At 46.1% G+C, this 5874-nt stretch overlaps 1 pseudogene; it reads left to right on the top strand.

Annotated features, from left to right (window-relative positions):
• Positions 1–1814: 1814 nt before the first annotated feature.
• Positions 1815–1932, top strand: LOC126417273 (5S ribosomal RNA; annotated as a pseudogene).
• The last annotated feature ends 3942 nt before the right edge of the window (positions 1933–5874 follow it).

The following is a 5874-nucleotide window of genomic DNA, read 5'->3' as shown; positions in this document are numbered from 1 at the left end:
CAAGGTTCAGCTCCCCACCATCGAATTCCAAAAACGAATCATATTCCCGAAACCACGGAATAACCTCCCTCTTTACAGATTCTTCCAAATGCCGACCAACCATATTTCAGTCTTTTGTCGTCCAGCGTGGAAAGTTTGCGAGGAAAAACCTATACTCGTACAATGGTACGCTTTTGAGTAAAAATCCTTGGAGATAACCCCGCCTGCGTGGTTTTCGAGGTGCCGCTTCTTCGTTGCTCTCACCTGCGTCCAATATTTTCGTGGTTTCCGAAGTATAATCCCTCTGGTTCGCCTACAATATCGGCCCGTTGCTACTCTATTGTGCTCCAGCGTTTAGGTGTTACGACGTCCGTCTTGCTACTTCCTGTGTTTAAGCAGGATCAACTCACCTGTGTGGCCCCTCCACGGAGAGCTTGAGTTCCGTCTGCCTTTTAATTTCCACTGTCGTTCCAACCTCTACTAGTATGATAATAAAGACACTCCATCACCTTTCATGCAATAAGCGTTAATAATTATTTTCAAGGCGTCCGTGACAATGTCAGTCTCCTTTAAATACTCATATATACGATGTACAACCTATCAGATGATATCTAACTGTGATTGTAATTCACGGCAAAGTACGTGGGTGAGTGCTTGTAAGGAGCGAAATTATAACCACCTTACAAACTGTGGAAAAATGAGACACTTCAGGCACGCGCAGAAGAACATACTAGTTTCTCTCTAAAATCAGGAGAGATTAAAAATAAGATTTCTTAACCCGTCATGTGGACTGGTACTTTACCTGACTGGCCATGGCCCGCATGCTAGGTATCTACAAAAAATCAAAAGACAGATGAATGACAGCTGAGCCTACGGCAGTGCGGGCAGACCAGAACACACATTGTGGGACTGCGCTCTCTGTGAAGATGAGGCGGGCAACGGACGTCGAATATTCGGGATGTTGGATCCCAAAGCAGCAGCATGAGCGAGTCGACCTGGCGCATCTTGGAAGGTACTGCAGCTGCAGTATCCAGGAAGGCCGAGGAAGACCTCACGTGGCATTCAACCATAGGTCATCATGCTACCATCCAGGCTACACGGCATACTCTGCAGATGGAGAGCAGATAACGGAGATCGGCGACCACCGAATGAAACAGCGTCCGAAGAATTTACACTGCATTGATGCAAGTGATCATGGAAGTGTGCACTTTAAGACGTAACAGTGATGGGTGGAATTGCTTGCTATAGTGGAAGCGTTGCTGATGTGCCGCTGAATGTCTCAGTAGTCGACCTTCGGAGCGAGTGCACCACTTGAATCCCACCTCTGTGTCAACAAAGACTACGTGAAACTTTCTTCATTTGTACCGGAGTAGCGACAAGTGTCAGGGGCCTGTTTGTGTGTGCTGTACTAGAGCAGAACACTGGAATTCTGAAAATCTCCACCCTCCTGGAATCTTCAAATCATGTTCTCGTCTCTCCACAGAAGCGGCACGTAGGTCGCGAGTCCGCTGTCATTCCAGTGAGGCTTTAAGGTAATTACTAGTTGTTGGGATGTCGTAATTGAATATCACTATTAATGTAGCACATACATCCAATGTAGCAAAAACTTTCTGTTGACTGCTGTATTTCATTAAAGTGGGTGGCAGTACGCATTCTAGTATTTCCAGTTAAACACTATCTTGACATGGGGGCACTAGAACAGAAATGTGGCAATATAATGAGAAATAAGAGAATGTTACAAAGCTTATGTTTGGTAACTGTTTGATGCGTGGCACTTGATGTCCTAAACCTAATGCAATGAGCCTTGCTGTTTCTTGCCAATCTATGATACTATCGCCAACGACCTTGCCGCAGTGGTAACACCGGTTCCCGTCAGATCACCGAAGTTAAGCGCTGTCGGGCTGGGCTAGCACTTGGATGGATGACCATCCGGTCTGCCGAGAGCTGTTGGCAAGCGGGGTGCACTCAGCCCTTGTGAGGCAAACTGAGGAGCTCTACTTGACTGAGAAGTAGCGTCTCCGGTCTCGTAAACCGACAATCGGCCGGGAGAGCGGTGTGCTGACCACATGCCCCTCCATATCCGCATCGAGTGACCCCCGTGATCTGAGGATGACACGACGGCCGATTGGTACCGTTGGACCTTCCAAGGCCTGTTCGGACGGTGTTTAGTTTTTTTATGATACTATCACTCTGACTGAAAGTAATTATGCACACTTTGGTGTCAGACAGTATCTATCTTTCAGTAGCGACGACTGCTAAGTCGGAACTGTTCTCTTCCGAACGGAACTGACAAAACCGTGCCCCTTATCGTAATTGCAGGAAATGTTGGCACTCTGTGTACTAGACAAACTGCCAGAACTCTCTGAGGTGTCTGACTGCAGGCAATGAAATAAGCAGGGTACTATGCACCGTCTCATCTGCCTGTCGGCAGAAGGATTTCCATTTCCGCCTGTACTGGTCGGGAGCAAAATCGTCCCCAGTTGACAGCACTCTCTCAGCGGAAGGCAAACCTATCGGCGGACAAATACGAGAGGGTCATGGACGTGGCGTGAAAGGAGAAAGCGGTCCCGATTTGTGAACGTCATCTGGAGGGTTCGGCTCAGAACTGAGAGGCGACAGGTGAGTGCTTGGGTCTGTGTGGTGGCGGCATTTCGTAGTATTGTTGTGTACCTCTTGAGCCATGTACACGACACTAATCAACTGGTTAACGCTCACAGTGATACTCTAACAAAAATTTTGAAATTTGTGGCAAGTTCCTATGGGACCAAACTGCTGAGTTCACCGTTCGCTAGGCTTACACACTACTTAATCTAACGTCAACTATCTTACGCTAAGAGCAACACACACTTACCCATGCCCGCGGGAGGACTCGAACCTCCGACGCGGGGAGCCGCGCGAACCGTGACATGACGCCCTAGACCGAGCGGCTATCCCACTCGGCGCTACTCTAACAAGAATCCAGAAATTTTTCTGGGTTCCTAATGGCAACTAATACCACTTTCTTCAGAGAAAGCCGTAAACAGATCACGAAGTAGCGTTGTAACAAATGGATGCCTATAAAAGTCGCAAGTGACGGAACTGATCATCCGTACACACGGTACAGTCTCACTGATGACGACCACCGTCTATGTTCGACGTCAGCCTCCAATGACCACTCACAGAAGGCTGGTGGCAACACTTACACTGGACGGTATATAAAAAGTGTCTGTATGATGCGGAAACAGAGCGATCTATCCGACATCCAAATGGGCATGGTCGCTGGCTTTGGGGACCATTTCCAAAACGGCTAATTTTAAAAATTTTTGCATGCCGCCATGGTTAAACTACGAGGGTAATCCCAAAGTAAGGTCTCCTATTTTTGTAAGTACCTAGATCTGTTTATTTCTTCAACGGCTTACATCAGTTTACAGCTTGAACATTTAGCTATTTTTCGACATAAACACCATTACTGTCGGTGCATTTTTGTAGACGCTGTGGCAGTTTTTGTATTCCCATGTCATACCAGCTCGCCGCCATGCTGTTTAGAAAGTTATGAACCTCTTCTTTCACCTCGTCGTCGGAGCTGAATTGCTGGGACCACAATTAACTCTGACAGGTACTATAAGACTCTGAAAAAACTCAAACGGGCAATTCAGAACCGGAGAAGGAGGAATGTTGAGCACGGGCGTACACATTCTCCATGACAACGCTCGCCCACACATCGCTCGGCAAACCGTTGCTCTCTTGCACCAGTTTCAGTGGAACATAATCACCCATCCACCCTATATTCCTGAGTTGGCGCCTTGTGACTATCACCTGCTTCATAGGTTAAAAGAACATTTGGCCGGAAAGCGATTCTGCTCCGACGACGAGGTGAAAGGAAAGGTTCATAACTTTCTGAACAGCATGGCGGCGAGTTCGTATGACATGGGAATACAAAAACTGCCACAACATCTACAAAAAAGCATCGACAGAAATGGTGATTACGTCGAAAAATAGCTAAATTTTCAAGCTGTAAACTGATGTAAACCACTGTAGAAATAAACAGGTGTATGTACTTATAAAAAAATGGGAGACCTTACATTTGGGATTACCGTTAATGGCAAAATGGCGCTATCGAAAACCGGCGCCGAGGAAACTGTGTTGCACCATGGACCATATGTGACAGGCTTGAACAGCGGCTGCAGAGATGTGTGCGGGCGAACAGATGTGCAACTGGTGGGCAGTTTACCTCCCAGATGAACCAAGGGTCTACCAACAGAATCTCCTCAACGACCGTTCAGCGAACGTTGCTGCGTTTGGGCCTCCACAGCAGGTGCATCATTCATACGCCTATGCTGACGACGACGAAGTCTGGAATTTGCACAGCAGTTCCACAGCTGTCGTCCACTTTGTGGCGACAGGTGACCTTTTCAGATGAATCCCCTTTTACGCTCAATAGGACAGATGGCCGTTGGGGTGTACGGCATGAAAGCAAACAAGGAGGGAGCGTTACGGTCTGAGGAATGTTGTCGTGCCATTCTCTTGGCCACCTCGTCATTTTGGAAGGCACTATGGATCAATACAATATGCATCTATCCTTGGGGACGATGTACATCCCTATATGTAGTTTGTTTTTCCTCGACGCTATGACATCTACCAGCAGGACAATGTAACGTGTCACACAGCTCGGAGTGCACGTGCGTGGTTCGAAGAACACCAGCATGAGTTTACAGTACTCAGACGGCCGCGAAATTTCTCGGAGTTAAGCCCAATCGAGAGTCGGTGGGACCAGTCCTCGATCGGGCTGTTCGTGCCATAGATTCCTAACTGAGAAACCCAGCGCAGCTGGCCACTGCACTGGAGTCTGTATAGCACCACGTGTGGTCTGTACATTCCAGAAACCACTCAATCTCTTCCTGCACGTGTCGAACCTGTCAGCGCTGCAAGAGATGGTCGCATTAATGTGACTGAACGTTTTAATCCATAAATAATTCTGATAAACTAGTAAACATTGTGGAAATTGTTACATATATTTCACCATATAACATTACATTTCCTATCTCAGCATGCTTTGTTCACATAGTCCTGAACTGCACAACTTTACTCTACGGCCCCTCAACTAAACACCGTAATTGGGCAGCGTAGATCTCTTCACTGGGCAGTCGTTTGACGGGAAGCCGATGACACACGAAGAGATTCGGCTTCTTATCAGTACTTAAATATTATACATAAACTGGAAGCAGCCACCAGCCACACGCAAGAGGGTTTCCATGAGCCACCGCCTCCGGCAGACATTCATGGTCCGAAGATGACCTGATAATAAGATCGAAACCGGTCACCACATTAAAAAATTTATGCGATCAAGACTGCTTCCACTTTATTTATAATATTTATAGATCGCTGTTTTCCTATAATAAGAACTATGTTCTTTAAAATGTTAAACTTAAATATTCTCTAACAATTGAGTCCACAGTGAAGTTTTGAACGTGTCCTGATGGCACGTTCCTGAGAGATTTTTCCGTATGATTAGAAACGAAATCTGAGTTATACATTGTAACCTCCCCACTATATGTTTCTGTAAGAAATTTAGTCCAAATTTCGAGAAATCCTACACTAACTGATTACGTATTATCAAAAGAACCAACGAACTGTCCTAGCAGAAAATGTTGACGTATGTAACCTCCCCACTATATGTTTCTGTAAGAATTTTAGCCCAAATTTACCACCCACTTTACAAAAAACTCTACGTGTTACCAAAACTCTGCACCCACAAACTAATATCGAACTTTAACTCGTATGCTGACCTTTGGCTAAACAGAGCCTAATTTGAACTGAACTGTTACTGGCCTAAATATAACTTGTCTTCATATTAAATGCGCAACTACAGTAAAACATTGGAAGCGTGTATTCGTCATCACCATACTGGCGTATCAC

Source organism: Schistocerca serialis, chromosome 8, assembly GCF_023864345.2.
Source record: "Schistocerca serialis cubense isolate TAMUIC-IGC-003099 chromosome 8, iqSchSeri2.2, whole genome shotgun sequence".
In the NCBI taxonomy this organism is placed as follows: Eukaryota; Metazoa; Arthropoda; class Insecta; order Orthoptera; family Acrididae; genus Schistocerca; species Schistocerca serialis.
The sequence above is the reverse complement of the archived record's forward strand: the minus strand, read 5'-3'. Positions and strand labels throughout refer to the sequence as shown.